Source organism: Meriones unguiculatus, chromosome 20 (genome assembly GCF_030254825.1).
Source record: "Meriones unguiculatus strain TT.TT164.6M chromosome 20, Bangor_MerUng_6.1, whole genome shotgun sequence".
Taxonomy (NCBI): domain Eukaryota; kingdom Metazoa; phylum Chordata; class Mammalia; order Rodentia; family Muridae; genus Meriones; species Meriones unguiculatus.
In genome coordinates this window covers 4,989,204-5,007,320 of record NC_083367.1, presented here as the reverse complement: position 1 = coordinate 5,007,320, position 18,117 = coordinate 4,989,204, and the positions used below count along the sequence as shown (strand labels likewise).

The 18,117-nt window shown below is 44.2% G+C and overlaps 1 pseudogene; it reads right to left on the bottom strand.

Annotated features, from left to right (window-relative positions):
* Window positions 1–7,740: 7,740 nt before the first annotated feature.
* LOC132649585 (eukaryotic translation initiation factor 3 subunit E-like) lies at window positions 7,741–11,917 on the bottom strand (annotated as a pseudogene).
* Between the last annotated feature and the right edge of the window lie 6,200 nt (window positions 11,918–18,117).

The window sequence follows — 18,117 nt, the reverse complement described above, 5'->3', positions numbered from 1 at the left end:
CGACGCCCCTTCCACCTCGCGACTTCTACACGTCCATGCTGCGCGTGGCCCTTGCAGATGTCCCCGGCGCTTCTCCTACTTCAAGAGTCCAGGTGCCTCCTCCAGACCCATTACCGCGCCGCGCTCCAACAACTCTGCACCTCCCACTTCGCGGGCCTGGGACCCAAGCATCACCCTAACCCGCTCCGAGCCAGCCACCCGTGCACCGACTCTCCTCTCTGGGTCGCGCTCTGCCTGGCTCCTCAGCTCCTAGGGTGGGGACATGGAGCCTCTAACTGCCTGAGATTGAGCTTAGGTCCCAGCCGCGGCTCAACACGGAGCCAGTAGTCCCGTCTCGGCCCGATGCAGTGATTAATTGCACGAACCTTTGGTTATCTAGGTCTTAGGGTTTCCAGGTGCCAGAGCGTCTTCTTTTGCATCCTCTCCCCAAGCTGTTCTCTCCAGAACTCCGAATCCGCACTCCTCGGTTCACGCTCCTTCTTCAGCGAGGTGGGTGACTAGCCACCAGGAGACGCCCTCGGGCAAAGGCTTGGCTGCTCATCCAGCAGCTGTAATTTTTCTCAAGGCAGGCAGGGATGCTGTGAGCTGTGATTAGGGCCTGACTGTGTTGTTTACTTGTCCATGACACACACGCTCGGGGGCACCGCGGGACAGTCGTGTGCTGTTAGCAGTTTTCTGTGAAACAGCCTGGGTGTGGGAAGATGCTCTGTGAGTGTGCCGCAGATGCTGGTGATCACACGTTCCTGGAAGTCACATGCTACTGAGCTTTATGGTTTCAAACAACGAAAAATGCTCCTTAGAGTAAGCAGGTAACGAAGCTACTGGAGGCATTTGAAATGTTTCTCTTGTAATAAAATGGAAATGGCTATTGTTTGCAGCCCAAATGTTTACAATTTTTAGGTCACAGTTTAAGAAATCCAGTCAGTTTGTTGGGGAAAATCCTGTGTACTGCTTCAGTATTATAGCTGCTCCAAACACATGGTCACGTTCTTTTAAATAAATACATGGAGCTGAGTGATGGCTCAGTGGCTTAGAGGACCCAGGTTTGAGTCCCAGCACCCACGTGGCTGCTCTCAACTATCTCTAACTCCAGTTCCTGGGGATCTGATGTCCCCTTCTGACCTCCAGAGTACCAGGCACACTAGACATACCTGCAGGAAAAACACCCTCAAACAAACAAAACTTTAAAAGTATATAAAACATTGCTCTTACAAAGGACAGGAGATGGTTGTAGAGACGTAGTATTGGGGACACGTATTTCACAGGCAATGTAAAGACAGTAAGTGTGAATAAACACTCCAAAGATGCCTATACTAATCTGTTATTCTGGTTTTCTTTTTTAAGCACCGTGACCACAGGAGCTTTTCGGAGGAAGAGGTTTATTTCATCTTACGGCTTACAGTCCATTAAATCAGGGCAGGAACTCAAGGCAGTAGACTGGAGCCAAGACCTGAGGCAGAGGCCATGGAGGAGCATTGCTTACTGGGTTGTTGTCCATAGCTAGCTCAACTTGCTTTCTAGCCCAGTACCACCTGCCCAAGGATGGCACTGCCCACAGTGGACTGGGCTGTTCCAAATCAGTTGTTAATCAAGAAAATGCCCTACAGATTTGCCTGCGCATCAATCTCATAAAGGCATGCTCTCTGTTGAGGTTCCCTCTTCCCAGTGACTCTAACTGTGTCAATTTGGCACAGACGAGCCCACACACCTGTGAAAGCTGTGGCTACTCCAACCCTGTTAACTGATTTACTAAGTGTTAATGTCTGTGAGTGAAGGTGGTCTAAGACACAGTTATTCGTTTGTTGGCTTAGAAAGAAAGAATTGGTTATGGCTTTGTTGCTCAGACGATGAGTGCCCTGAGACCCAGTACTCTCAAGATCCTAAAAAGTAGGTGGAGGTGTAAAAGCTGTGAGACTGCCCAGTTGCTTGGATGGAGCACTTCACCAGGAAGGAGATTCTGAGCAGCCAAGTCCATGTACATTAATAAGTGATAGGTGTCCCTGAGCAGGTTGCCTCTATATTACAAAGCCATTGTTCACAGTGTAAAAAAGAGAAGGCTCAAAGACCAGAGTCTTTCCTTTTTCCCACAGGAAGGACTGGAGTGGCAGTAGAAGGCAGAGCCTCTGCCTCGGCAGAGCCTCTCTTGGTACAGTGAACAGCTGCCCCTGGCGAAAGCTAACAAAAATCCATTCAGAGCTCTGCGGGCAGAGCAAATAGGAAAACACTTATTCATAAAATATTCTAAACTGAGTGATGGGTTTGTAACATTTGAACCAGGACCTGCTGACTTCTCGACTCCCAGTTCAGTACAACAGAAGCTGTACTGAGTGGGTATGGCCAAGACCGGCCTGTCTCTCCATATCTTACCAGTCCAGAGCCAGACATGATCATAAATGAGGTAGACTCAGTCACACGGTGATTAGGTGAGAGCCAAAGAGGCCTTAGCAAAGCACAGTTGTCTGCAGAGCAGGCATTCAGGGAGAGAGAGCATGCCGGGGCTATACCATAAGAGGTATGTGTATCATATGCTATACAGAGGAGGAAATAGACTGCCCTCGCTGTGACCAGCGAGTCACAAACAAATAGGCCACAACACAAGCACATGGTCTAGGGAATGTTACTCAGTCAGTATAGTGCTTGCCTACGTGTCTGAGGTCCAGGGTTCCGTCTACAGTGGACATGCTGGTACATATTTGTATCCAGGTCTTGGTTGGTGGGAACAGGAGAATAACATGTTTGAGGTCAGCCTGGAATACATAAGATCCAATATCAAAAACAAGCACACAAGTGAACACCACACACTACCCAGAGACATACATGCACACATACACAGTTTATTAAACAAGCAAACGAAGAGACTACAATTTTGAAACTGGGCGATGATAATTCAGAGTTGCTGTAATTGTTTAAAATGTCTAATTTGCAACAACAACAACAAAAATGCTAACTGTAGAAACAAAAAACAAAATCAAACCAAGACAAGAGGATGGATTCTTCCTCCTATCGATGGGTCAGGACAAAAAGCATACGACAGCAGCCCCTTTAGATGGTGGGCTGAGAACCTGAGGACACCAAGGTTGCCACTGCAAATATGTTTGAAGGATTAAAGAAAGACACCTGGGAAGGGCTGGGGGCTCTGTTTTACCAAACAGAAAAGCAATAGGAAAGATGAAACACCGTCAAGCAGAATTTCTGCTACTGACATGTCCAGGTAACCAAAATGGAAAAGTGACCAGAGATATTCAATTATAATTTTGGGTACTCCTTGAGCAGCACATAAAACAAAATTGGGATGATGTAGAGATGAGGGAATGGAGCTGGCATCAAACAAAATGAAAGGGGTATGAGAAGACCACTCAGTAACCCACTGTCTGGCCGGTCACCAATTAAAAACATCCTGCACAATCAGACAATGACAACCTTAGAAGCAATGTAAGAAAGCCCCAGTGCCAGCTGTGGTCGGGAATGCCACAGAGTCCCCCAGGCAATACAGGGTCTTGCCAGTCCTCTTGGTTACATAATAACTAGTGGATAAGATCCTACTGTTGAAAAAAATAAATAAATAAAAATAAAAATAAAATAAAAAAAGATTCTACTGTTGTCATCACCACACACTTTTCATGCAAGATGTAGTTAAACCAAGCTGGAACTAGGCTGGAAGATTCTTCCATGCTGGCTGGCTCTCATGAAGTCAGATGGCCTATAGGCTTCTGTGGGGTGAAGGTTTAAGCCACTTATGAATTTGAACATCAACCTGCCAGGTAACATGCAATACATGCTTGTTAGTGCAATGGAGACACAGCTGCTATACAGGTAACCAGCCACTCTATAATTAGGTTTGGGTCTGGTGCTACAAGAGGGTATCTGTGCCCAATACTATAGCTATGACTCAGAACCAGGACTGAAAAAGTATTAGTCTCTAGAAGCGGGGAAGACAGGGACTAAAATGGCTGCTTTAGCGATTTTACCATCAAACTGATATACCATCAAGCCACTCACCAAATAGCTATGCTTATATTCACAGACAGAGGCTACTCTCAGCTTTGAACAGAGAGCCCTCTCCTTGCAATAAACAGAAAAAAAAGACAAAGACACCCCTTATGGCTTCACAAGGTTCTGGGAATGAAAAAATGGTTGAGGGCTTGACCCTAGACTAGACATTTATGTCACCCCTTTAAGCTGCATGGAATGTTGTGAAAGGAGATGTCGGAAGAATGTAGGACTGGCAGGGTCAGGAGAGAGCCTAAGAAATACCATCTTTTAAGCAATGTATGCATATGGGAAGCACAAACAAAAATAAATACATTTAGAAAAATAGGAAAAGAAAGAATAAATGAATGTGAAGATAAACTCAACAGGAAAAACACACACACAAAAAGAGTGGGGGATGAAGTTCAGGGCAGAGAGGTCCTGGTCTAACCCCAAGCACTGTAAATAGAGAGGGGAATGGAGGGATGGGTGGAGGGAGGGATGGTGGAGAGGATGAATGACATTGCAGAGAAGTGCAGAGCACACACTCAGCAACGGTGTAGACACAGAAAGCAGGCCAGAGACATTTAAAATAAATCAATGATTAAAACTCCTCAATGATTGATTTTGTTTTTTAACAAAGCAATTATCCACCTATACAAAAAGTTTAATACGGAACAGGCACAGGACCCCTCATAATTAAAATGCTAAAGTTCACATAAGGCACTCCAGTAAGACTGACATTCTGTAGCCAGATGGCCTGGTAACAGGGCAGAAAGGAGGAGTTAAGCTTTGCTAACCCAGACTCTTTTATTCCGAGAAATCAATTTTCAGGAGTGAAAGTGAGATTTTCCACAGTGAACAAGAACGAACAGACCTGTCGATCTCCACTTAAGGCAGCTCCCTGGCTTAAAGATGAACTCCACACAAACAAACGCCCAAGCATACCAACAACAGCAACAGCAAATTCATTATTTGGTGACTATAAAGGCAATGGAATGAGGCACCTTCTCACTCCTGCCATACATGACTTACAGCTCAATTGCCCCAAACAGTGAACCTGTAGTTGTGTTATTAGGCTGATGGAAACAAACGTGTGTTTGAGATCAGCACATAGAGGTGACTACTCAGAGGCAAGTGGAAAGAGAGTATATAAAACCCTGTTGTATAGAGCTAAAGCTGTGCCCAGGGAAGGCACCAACTACAGTGGGGCTGGGCTTTCCCACATCAATCATTCATCAAGAAAATGCTCCTCAGACTTGCCTGGAGGTCGTTCTAGTGGAAGCATTTTCTCTGTTGAGATTCCCTCTTTCCATATTACTCTAGCTTTTGTTGTTCAAGGGTGCCTTTACTGGCACTCAGTGGAGCTTTTTCAGTGGGTAACTTGGCGTTCAAAGCAGAGACAGAGAATTAATGATAAACACACAAAGCAGTGCTCATCGTTATCACCAGATTGTGTTTAGGGTATAGATGTTCTTTCATGGCTGAGAGGAGGCTGTTTACATAAAGCCCCTGAGCTATATTGTGAGGAGTGGTGGACATCTTGCCCACAGCATACTTTGTCTAGGAGAGGCCTTTTTCCCAGGGGAGTAAACAAAGCTCTATGGGAACAGGGTTCACGCAGCAGGACAGTGTGGAAACCTCTATTATTTGCAGGCTACAAATCATCAGTCAAGAAAATATGCCACAGGTCTGCCTATAGGATCAACCAAAAGAATGTTTTCTCAACTGATGTTGCCTTCTCTTAGATGGCTCATCAAGTGTCATATTGAAGAAAAGGGGGAAAAAGGACAACCAACACAATTGCCACCCCATTTTGCAAGGCTTGTGGCTAGTAAAGGAGAGAGCTAGGGTTTGAACTCGGGAGCCCATAAGCTCAGTGTGCCTGTTACACTCATTTTGGAGAATGACTCAGGACCTCTTGAGGAATGTCATTTACAGACTTTTGCTACAGAGACTGCCAGATGATATCACACACAGGTTTGTCCCTTCCTCGGCCCTGTTTATAGAGACAGGCCAAGCACAAGCCCGTGTTCAAGTGGACAAGTGTGAGAAAAGGCAGAGATGTTTCCAGACAGGGAATACTAACACCCTTGAGAAGATGAGCATGTTGTCATGTAAAATCTTTAATGTTTGTACATTAACAGTATATTTGGAAGAAAAGAATGTAAATTTTATTAAAGGAACAGTGTGAACCCCTGAGTGGCGGGACATAATCAGAAGACTGAAGACATATTGAGATGACACACAGGCTGGTGGTAAGAGTTGATGGAAACTCTGCAGTTAATCAGTTTCTCTTTAATGCAAAGTTTCTAACCATGTGCATCAGTGCTATTTATGCTGTCGCTTCAATAAACCTTGGGTTTTCACAGAATAAGCCCTTGAGGTCTAAATTTATGAATTTGAATGTGCTGACTTCAGCATGTTTGAAGCCCACAAGAAAGAGACAAGAACTAATAATGGATCCTGAGAAGCAATGCAAAGTCAGCAGCCAGAAAGATGTGTGTGGACAGTAAGTTTACTATTAAGAGAAAGTAGAAGTCACTTGTTGGTCCAGACCAGATCCGCTGTGATGTCCCGTCAGCAGCACACATTTGAAAACAGCCCTGAGTTTCTGTCATCTTGCTGGGAAAGCGTGTGTTGAGATGAAGAAGATTAATCCTGAATAAAACAAATAACCTCAGCCAGCAGCAAATACAATAACAGATGGTAAGTAGGTGAACTATATAGTATGTCCAACATGAAAAGAAATGGTGATAATGGAAAGTAGGGGTGTTGAAAAGATTGGGGTTAGGAGCTGTGACAGGTCAAACAGGGAGTAAGGTATCCTGGAGCAGTGGCCTGTGGGTAATAATTTAGGGATGTATAAAAGTGAGGGGAAAACTATTCTGAAGAGAATAGGTTATAGGTTGAGAATAGGAATAGGTTGAGAATTCTCAGAGTTCTCAAACAGCAAGGGAGTCAGTCAGTTTGTTCCTCTCTCCCCCATACACACATATTAAATAAATAAATAATATTTAAAATTATCAGTGTCATAGAATGAATGTTATCTTTGAGGTTCTCATTGTCCATTTGTAAGTTAGAAAATATGCAAAACAATTGTCTTAATAAAGTATGGCTTTATCTTTGGGAAATGACATATCATGGCCTGGAGTGTCCCCAAGGGTTGATGTAAGAGTCTGGTGGCCAGCTTAGGGAGATATTAGGAGATAATAGAACAGCTACGCCATGGAGGACAGCTGAGGCTGCCTCTCAAAGTGGCACAATAGTCTAATACTATGTGTCAACATGACCTATAAATGTATAAATTGTTCCCCATCACACTATAGTTGGCTGAAGGGGAGGGTTTCTGGAAGCAAGGGTTAAAGCTAGGGAGAGATGATCAGAGAATGGCTGCCCGGCCGTGTGGAAAGCCACCCAGCGCAACCTGTGTTTGCCTGTCTTGTTCATCTCCCCAGCAGGTTTCCTAGCTTGAAACTCGGCTTCTCTGTACTTTCTGGTGGAATTCAGGCGTTCCCATGGGCTTTTTAAAGAATGGTGGTCAGTCTTCTCTGAAGTCCCATTCCGGAGCACATACTTTATTCCCTATTATTCTTATATGATGACCAAAGCTCTGGTAAACAGAAAGCAAGCTTAGTGACAAGAAAAAGGAGGAGAGGAGAAGGAGGAAGGGGGTGAGGAGGAGAAGGAGGAGGATTACAGCCAATTTTATTCAGATTCTCCAGAATTTATACCAAACTTGTTAATTGCTCCTAAGCTGCATGCCACCCTTTATATAATGGCTATTATATCTTCCTTTATTCCCCTTTCCCTACTCTTCTTTATAGTTCTTTTATACTGAGTTGCCCAGTTAAGAGCCCCTTACCTGCTCTTCTGATTAATTTTTTTTTCAATATTCATGACCAGCACTGGCTTCTAAAAGAAAGACTTTGATCTTCTCATTCACTTGCTAGGGTGAGAGTGGCTGGTACCCATACCACAGGCCTAGTGTAGAACCAATCCTGGCATCTGACCTTGAATCTCTAATCTAATCCATCCTTCAGCTTCTCCAGAACTGTGTTCAGTTCCGTTCTGCTAACACATTAATGTTGATACCCTGGTGGGTAAAACAAAGAGTCTGAAATATGAAGAGATGGACATTTTCAAAGAAGTACTTAAGACAAGCCACCCACAGTCACTCACCAGCACTGACTCACTTTCAGCTTTTCCTGAGCCCCATCAAAATCAAAGTTACCATACAAGCACTGATCAAGTTCTGTAACTGGCCTTTACATGCGTAAGACACCTGCTGAGTAGCTCTTACTAGCTCTTCCAGTAGCTACCAGCAATCCTCATCTTTGTTATGAGAGCAGTGGTCAAAAGAATGACAATTATGCCGACACATTGTCTGAGTTGCATTAAGGTATTGTGGCTGGTAAAGGAAGAGATTGATAACAGTACTGGAATGGTTGAAAAAAAATGAACAGAGGCCGATGAGTGAGCCATGCTCACTGCTAAGGGCACTGGAGTGGAGAACTCACAGAATTCTTGTCCATCGTCCCTTAGCCATGTAAGGTCTTCAACGGCTACATCCCAATGCATGAAGATTTCAGATATCTGAACACTCGTGCATAAACCCGGGCTTGTCTGCAAGGTAGGCGAAGAGTGTCCAACCATGCTTGGTTGACTGCATCTGCCTTGTAGTTTCAGATCTTTAAACATTTTCACAAGTGGTTTTGTTTCTGATTGAAGCTGTCTGAAGTGTTTGACAACTGTGATTCTTTTTTTCATATAAAGGATTTTGTGTACAGCCATAGCTGAGTCTACCATGTTGGCATCACTGAGAAAATACAATTATTTATTGTAATAAATCTTTTTCATTATATGTCTCCTCCACAGAGAGGCACTCCAGGAGTGGAAAGGCCACATGCCAATCCAGAAAGTGAGCAATGCGAGTGGTCAAGCCTCAGACTGGGCGTGGTGGCTGGACAGGGTAGGAAGCAAACTTGTCAACACACGTTGAGAATCTGGTAAGCAATCCCACTGTCCATGTAGTTAAAGCACTGTCGCCTCCAGGAACATTTTAGAAGCTGACTTTTCCTGATCTTACATAACCAAGTAGTATTTCTATAAGCGCAGCAGTCTCTGTCTTTATCATAAACAGCTATGGGGGTCTCATGCTTGATCATGGCATTTACAGGCAAAAGTTATGAGACCTACCTTACTATCAGGAATGATTCTAGAAACACCTTGGAGAACCAGAGGGTATGGCCCTCCATGTTCTCCTGCACCTGCTTTCTAGGTGACAGAGACAGACAAGTGAACAAGCACAGAACAGATTATCTTATAGTAATAAATGCCGAGAAGAAAATCAAACAGGGGATAGGAGTCAAATGGACTTTCATGTCAGCCCACAGCAATGCAGAAGTAGAGCACATGGTGAGGCAGTGGGTGAGAATGGATATGGTGGCCTCCAGAAGGGGACAGCCCACCTGCCACTGTGCAAAGCACCACTGATAATCTTTCATCCACCTGTAGGCATTGACTCACATTTGTACATGAAAGAAAGGCTGTCTGGTGGAAGAAAACAATGACTGCATCACTACCACCATCCCCCCCCAGGAGTAGGGCAAATCACAATGGAGAGAGGGAGAAATTCTTTACTCAAAGGCTTTTGGCCAGAGACTTCCACAACCGTTTCAATGTTCATACAGAAATATTCACAGGAACTGCGTGCTCTAATAATCCCAGCCATCTGTAGCCACTGCCAACAGTGCTTGCAGCATCCCCTGGAATATTTCTAATTGCAGATTCAGGAAGCAGAAGGAGGTTTTCCAAGTTCTCTGGGTTAAAGGCCAGACTGCATAGGGTGCCCGATTTTTCCCACCAGAGAAGCTGGTGCTTTTACAAAGGAACCACTCTAGGACCCACAATATTTACATTTTCTGTTGTTACAGCCAAAAAGGACTCAGTGGATTTCTCTTTCCTGCCTTGCTATGGTTGGGTATGGTTGGGTAACTTGTTGCTGGGACAGAGGACTGCTTTGAATTCCAAACCACTCTTTGAGACCCTATCTTAAAAAATAAAAAAGGACCCAACCTGTAGTTGATGAACACTCTTGACTTTCTACATATAAATAAACACTTTTATAAAGAAATCTTATTAATTTTAATCTTGCTTGTTGTGATTCAGAACTCTGGACTATGGTATGCTATGTCGATGTCTGAATTAAGTTCCGCATCAATATGGTGACCTCCCGGAAGCAGGACAATGAGATTGCATAGGGAGAGGTGTGTTGGGGCAAATTAAATAATGACGATGAGGAGGCGCACAACAGATTTTATATGAAAGAGGTTTATTAGATGGGGATGAAGAAAGAGAGAGAGAAGAGAGAGCAGGACATGATGGGAGGAAAGAGTGAGGGGGTGCACCAACAGAGAAAGGGGAGAGGGCGAGAAGGCAAGAGAGGCCAAGAGAGGGCAAGAGAGGCCGAAGAGAAGCAAGAGAGGGACAACATGGAGAGTTGGTCCCTTTAAGGAGCAAGGTAACCACACCTTCCAGGTGTGGCCACCTGGCCAAGGACACATGATGACATCATAAGTTGCTAGGCAACCCAGAAGCAGGTGCCTAAATACTTACAAGGTGAACCAGTCCAGGGCTGGAAAGTTGAGGTTAGAGGGCAGGAGTATGCCAGTAACAGTTAGGGACTGAGGGATGCTGGGAGAACCAGAAGGCCAGTCTGCTTTGGTTAATGGGCACCTCAATCGCTTGTCCTGGGCTGAACCCCACCATTGTTTTTATTCTTCCTATTGAGTTTTATAGAAAACTGAATTAAGCCACAAGAGAACATAAAAATGCAAAGTATTTGCACAATCCACATAGTAATCGTTCAACTCACATGACAGTGAAAGTTGCGTGTGTGGCTGAGTGTGTACACTAGCGTTAAGGCTTAAATACAAAGAAAAACATAAAATGTCCTCAACAGGCTCATCTTCAACTTGGTTCTGGCTAGCGAAACTGTTTGGGGGTATGAGTGGAACTGCTAGGTGGTGGGGCCGACCTGGAGGAAGTAGGTTGCCTTATGGAGTATAGCCCAGGCCCCAGTCTGGCCTGAGCCCTCTGCTTGCCACTGAGAGGTGAGCAAGCCACCTCTGCCACCGCAGAGGCTCCACCCTCTGCCAAGCCTTCCCCTCCCAAACCCTGAGAAGAAACACTTCCTCCCATAAGGAAGTAACACTCTGAAGTCACAATTCCTGGAGCTCAGCAGGACTCTCACTGCTTTTCCTGGATAATTAGTCACAGCATTGAGAAAATTAACAAATACACCTAGAAAAAAGGGTGTATATTTCTGAAAACAGCACTGTTTACAGTGTATAAATTAAAAAACAAAACAAACAAACAAAAAACAACCAACACCCTGGAGTTATGATTCCTGGAGCTCACCAGGACTCTCACTCATGCATTACACCTTGTCCTCCTCTTAGCCTGCACCCCTGTGCTCTGCCCTTTCTTCCTGTCTCTCTGTAAGATTTATTTATATAGTTCATGTGTATGTGTATGTGCTATGCTTTCATACATACCAGAAGAGAGAATCAAGATTCCATTATAGGTGGTTGTGAGCCACCCTGTGGTTGCTGGGAATTGAACTCAGGACCTATGAAAGAGCAGCCAGTGCTCTTAACCACGGAGCAGTCTCTCCAGCCGTCCCCCTGCCTCTCAAGCTATTAGAAAGCTCCGTGTAGCTATAGCCCTTTGCTGGGACTGTCAAAACTGCCTCCTTTGTTATTCTGGCTTTGTCCCCTTCTGGTCTGTTGACAATGTGGCAGCTTTGTGACCCTCAGACTGCCCCATTCCTGTCCTCCGTCGTGTGGATAGCTCACCATGACACAGGGAATGAGCACGAACGCTTTGCCAGGACCTGCGCGACCCCACCCCGTACCACCTCACACGCAGTGTGCTTCATCTCCATCGTCCACTGCAGCAGACCACGACCGGCCTTAGCCTCCTCGGGGCTTTTGCACCTGCGGTGGCTTTTCTTAAGTTACACAACACCCCGGATCTCCACACATACAACTAAAGCCTTTCTTCAACCGCACCTCCCCCAGACGATCTTGCTTGCTGTGTTCCCGCTCCACCCATGCTACTCTTCTGCGCCCTGATTCCTGCTTTTCGTTTCTCTTTACTTCCTCTGACCTGTGGTCATTTCACGGTCACATGACCTTCTCTAGTAGCTCCTTAAGGCCAGGTGTTTTATTGTTCCCTGTGGATCGCTGTTTCCCTGTGTTGGTTGCATGGTCTGCGGAAGGTTCCTTCCGCAGGAACAGCACCCATAACACCCTAATCAGGCGAGTAACTCCAGGAGAGAGTAAGTCCTCCTAGTTCTGCTGCTCATCTTTCCGCAGAGATGTCAGGATCCTTGGTCTTTTCTCAGGAAACCCCTCTTTGCTCTGTTTTTTATGCATGCTTCTCATTCCCTGGCAGAGACAATACATGGTATCGGCTGATGTATTAGGCAAGAATGGAGTTATTCGATGTACAGTATTTCCAGAGTCTGAGCCAAATAGCCTGTAGGCCATAATTTAGAGTGCCATGACTAGAGGTGAGATATAGAGGAAAGGAAAAGCCCATATGCTTCAAGCAGAAAGAAAACAGTCTGACTGTGTCTATGTTTGAGGCAAATCATAAATGTTTAACCTCTTTTTGGAGACAGTCTTTCTCTACAGCCCAGGCTAGCCTCAAACTCACAATCTTCCTGCCCAGCTCCTTGAGCTTAAGTGCTGGGATTACAGAGGTGAGCAGCTGTGCCTATGTCTAGCTCACTCAGGTAAAACTGCTCCTGTATACACATAGCTGTTTGCCTCGTGGAGCTACAATGGTATGATGTGCCCTCTCCTCTGCCTCTAGATGTCAAGACTAGATACTGTGGAGGAGAGGGACCATCAGGACTTGACTGATGCTCTGATCAGATTGATGATATCAACATGTCTGTCATGGAAACAAGGTGAACATCAATGAACAGCAGAGGCAAAGCCATGCTCAGTGATCTGACTGTGTAGACAAATGGTGCTGGCTACCTAAGGACAAGCCAGTGTCTCTGGGGGGACTTTTAGGGACTGAATACTTTGTCATCATGAACAGGAACAGTCAGCATTTGGGGTTCTGAAACAGCCACCCCAGCAGGATTTCCTATTCTATTTCTTATAGTATTTCTATTGTTATTTTTATTTATTTATTTATTTATTTATTTTTACTATAAAAGGCTTCTATTTGATATCACAGCTTTAGTAGGCAAACTCCATTTACATATCAGAACAGGGTATCCCTCTGAGTTAAGGGGATCTCCCTAGTTCTCATTATCTTGGTCTTTATGATTTGGGTATCTACCTAAAGGCTGCCTTTCACACTAAGACACCAACATGGCAGCTTTTATTTTCATGTTTGTGGTGATTAAAATATTAAGGTGGCCTTTCCGGCTAAGTACTAGTTTAGGGATGGAGGTCAAGTAAAATGTGGCAGGGAGACACCCACTGCATTCAGGTAGATAGGATTTAAGGTGACCTGCACAGGAACCAGACTTGAAGAGAGGCCAGAAGGAGGCAGGTTAGAGGGTGAAGGAAGAGGGAAGATGAGACCTTGACTTAGGAGACTTTCCTATGGAAAAAGGTAGAACCAGAATAGTCAGATGACAATAGGGGCAAAGAAGACATTCTTCAGAATTGAGAGGTAGCAGATGGGCACAGTGGCAGCTGGGAATGATCCATAATAATGAACACAGGAGAGATAAAGAGAAAAAAATGGGTTTTAACAGGACCAAGGAGACTTCTTTCTCAGGATCAGGAAGGAAACAGAACACGGGGGACAGAATACGGGTGGGACAAGAAAAGAATTCTGCTTGGTTTCATTTTTTTCAGTGAAGGACAAGTGAGCTCCTCAGGTATGGGGGGGCACAAGTGACTTTGTTTGTTCGTTTGTTTGTTTTTTGAGACAGGATTTCTCTGTGTAGCCTTGGCTGTCCTGGAACTTACTCTGTAAACCAGGCTGGCCTTGAACTCACAGAAATCTGCCGGCCACTGCCTCCCTGAGTGCTGGGATTAAAGGCATGTACCACCACTGCCTGGCTAACACAGTGACTTCTGTGTGTCTAATTTTTCTCGTCTGTAAAGTGGTGATCCATTAATTGTTATTGACACGATTGTAATCTATAGGGAACACCCAGCTCACTTCCTGGCTCAGAAACCTGTGATGAATGCTGCTGCTGATCTCCTGACCTAACCATGATCCCTTCACCTTTATTGACATCTAGTTCATGGTAGTGTGTGAATAAAAATGGCAAGCAACTGATGAGACTTAGCATTCTCTATAAATCAAAGCATAATGAGAGAAATAAAAATTTGGTGTTCATTGTGGGCTATACTCGCAGAGTATTGGGTTTCTGTTATGTCCTCATAAGTGAAAACAAATTCTTGTGTAACTGGAAAGTTCCTCAGTAAAACGAGAGTGTATGACATAGCCTATAATCCATAGCAAAGGTTCGCCTTTTGCTTTATGGTGAGCAGGGCTTTGCTTCTGGTATTGTGACGGAAGATGTTGGGACTATGGTTGCAGAGTCTCTGGGTGCCGATGATGCGTCTGTCCAGGCTGTTGCTGGAAACCATCAGTCACAACTGTTCCTGCTGTCCCTTCAAGCACAGCTTGCTTCACTACTAAATTAACCTGCTTTTGAGGTCTGATGGTAATACAACTATTTAAATGTTATTTTTCACTCTCAAAGAGAACCCAAAAGTTCTAGCCACTGGTGAGGTGTCTCCAAAACTCCGCACACACTCCAGTTTCTGTTGCTTAAAGGGCCTGGACACTTTTTAATTGTAATTTTTGTAGAGTTTTTTTTTGGGGGGCATATTATCTGAGGCATGACCCTTGAGTGCAGAACACCATAATGCATAACCATCAGGATTGACCAAATACTTCTTTACATTACTGCCACACCCACGCCAGTGTCGCCATAGTAGCATAAGCTACAGGGCGGGGGATATGATTTCCCCGGAAATAATGCCCCCTGGAAGGTCCCTGGCAAACTCATCCCACTTGGAAAAGAGACATGTTCTGAGATTTCTACGCTTCTTCAGTTGTGGCTCTGGGGCTGGAATAATGAATTCTTTGATCTTTCCCTGTGACACCTGAAACAGCACAACTAACTTTATAAAGAAATTTATTATTAGTAGATTGTTAAAGGCTTTAATAAAAATAAGTTTAAGGAAAGTAATGAATTAGATTTAGTATTAATAGGCATTAAGAATAGTAAAATAATAATAGGCTCCTTCTGAAGAAATAATAGCATGAGAGGTGCAGCTGGCGGGAGTTTCCCCCTCCCTTCAGTGCCTTGTTCCTAGAGAAGATCATAAATCTTGGGCAGGACATATGGGAGGAGGGTTAACAAAGGTGTAGTTAGATTTTGATATAGAGAAGGACTTTGGCAGGCATCTGACTTAGCTCCTGACTTTCCTCTTCATTGGTTAGCAATAATGAAACTATATTTGAGGTTTCTTTTCCTTTGTTTGCTCTGATCAAAAAGTTTTTAGGCCAAGATTATTTGTGGGTACTGCTTTATGTTTGATTGCATTTTGAGTTAAAATGTAAACTTTATATTCTTGGTAAAAGTCTGAATGTTCTGGGAAGTATGCCAATTTTAAGGTGCTTTTTGTGAAATCATTATAAAAATACTAGCTTAATTTCAGTAAAGTTGCAGCAGAGTCAAAACCATCAAGGTGTCTCTGTCTGTCAATTCTTTGCCGAAACCGTGTCTTCCTGTCTAAAGCCTTGTTCTCCCGCGGACGACGGGAGCCCGACTGGGCCGGTCCGTGGCACATTACGGTGTCAACCAGGAGCTGACGCTGAGATATTGCAAGGTAAAAATTTTATTTACTGCCATGCCAAACTTACAATCTCCCTTGGTAGGAGAATGGAGAGGCCCAGACCAGAAGCAGAAAGGCCTCTTTATGACAAATGAGCAGATGATTACAAAAGTGGAATTTTGCAGTTATTTTTGTAACTGTGGGAAGGGTACATGTCATGGTTTCATGGTCAGATTGTTAACATATCATGAACCATTTTATGGTCAGTCAATTCTCAGAACAACGGAAACAATTTATGATGTGAAGTTCACAAGATTATTGAGAAAGAAAAAATCAAAACACAAGTTGACCCCTAGTGAAGAACATGATTAGAGAGGAGAAAAAGAAATAAATCAAAGTCTAACTTGCTTAACTGGAAATAAAATGGAGTCCACTGTCCCTTAAATTAATCAATGTTAAGTAAAAAGATAATATGCACAAAAACCATATACAATGGCAGTACTGTGATGAAACTACATAAAACAGGTACTAAAACTGTTTGCAAATGTACCCTACAAATTTCAAATTGTTTTAAAGCAAATCATCAAATCCCAACTACTAGGGACCTTAAGGGACACTGTTTTGTTAGTAGCTCTTTTCTCCTTTGTTCTCCTATGCACAGGAAAGCAAGCAGGCTCATTCTACCCACTCCAGCAGCTCTTTTAGATTGCTTCATTTAGAATACATATTCACACCAAAACTACCAATTCAAGCCACTGAAATTAATGAGTATTTCTGAAGCCCTGAGGGTTAACAGGAAAAAATGAGGTCTCTGTGGGGAAATGACCTCAGCCTACCAACTCACAGCCTGCCACACTCCGGGTAAGAATGGCTTCAGCACACACAGGCCTTCTGGCTGCCCTTTCCCTGTGTACGCTTGCTTCTGTCAGACAAAGGACATTCTGTCTTCTCCCACTTCATACCCTTTGGCATCTAAGTATGTAATCACGTGTTTGTATTGGAGTTCCTGGCCTCTGACCTCTGATCTGTTTCTTCTACTTTCAGGTGACACAGAGTGGCTTTTTCCTTACAAAGTGAAAGCGGTGATTCCCTCCTCTGCAGCTCTTTCAGTCCTGAGTCTCCATTTGTCTCTCACTGACCCACTGAAATGATTCACACTCATTTGTCAAACCCAACTGATGTTTTTCCATTTTCTATCTGGTGTGGATAGAAACTAATAGGCCCAGCAGAAGCCTAATGGGCTCAGCAGGGGCTTAACTACCAAAAGAAGCACTTAAAAGAGACTCTCAGACTCTCGGTGTCACCCCTGCTGGTCAGCAAGGAGTGGCACTGGGAGACAAAGGCCTTAGGTTTTTAAAGGCTAAGGCGTGGGAATTTTCAGGGGTTGCAGTCTTGGCAATTCAGGATTGGATGGGGTATATAACTTTTAAAATAATTGGTTGGTTCTGGGCACCCTTAGGTCTGGTCAGCCCTGTCGTAAATATCTGGGGAATATCTGATCTTTAAGTCAGTTTGGAATTTCCTGCCATATGAGATATAGCTGCAGTTAAAGGTGGGAGAATGATTAACTCATCCCGTGTCTGTTCTGAGGGGGGCTACAGGTTTTGGATCAAAGGTCAGGAGCTATTCAGGATTGGGGCCATTGGCCCAGTTTCCAAAGTTTATCTCACAGGCACCGGCCAGTGATTTTTCTCTCCACTTAGTAGAGATCTCTGCTTGTTTTCTTCCTTATCTCTGCCCTCACAAATGGCTAATGTCAGGAACTTTTACATTCCTTGGCTCTCTGGAGAAGCACTAAGAGGTTTTAATTAACATGGGCCTAAAACTTGAAAACATAAGTTATAAGGTCATTAAAAGAAACATAGGTTACAAAGTTAGTCTGATTCTTTCACCCCCAACCATAAAAAGAAAAGAAAATGCTGATTGCAAGCCTCTTGCTATAGATACTGGCCTTTTAGTTATGAGTAAAACAGGATGTGAGCCCATCTCCAAAAGGCAGAGAGCCCATGGGAGAGACCCATAGAAAGCAAAAAAATAGGAAGTTAGATTGTAACAAATGGTATAAAGAAATAACATAGGCTTCAGGTGAATACTGAAGGGGTCGGCAGTGACCTGGGCTCCTCTTAGAAGAGAACCTAGAAGATGAAAGGCAGCTGTCTGCTTGGAACTGCAGGGGGTATGGACTTGAGATGGGGCCTGGTAGAATGACCAAGCCGTGTGTAAGGCAGAGCTTGGCAGGTGAGATGAAGGCCTTATTTTGCTCTGGCACAGCCATGTGCAGAGTCTGGGAACAGAGCAGCCATCCCCTAAGGTTTTG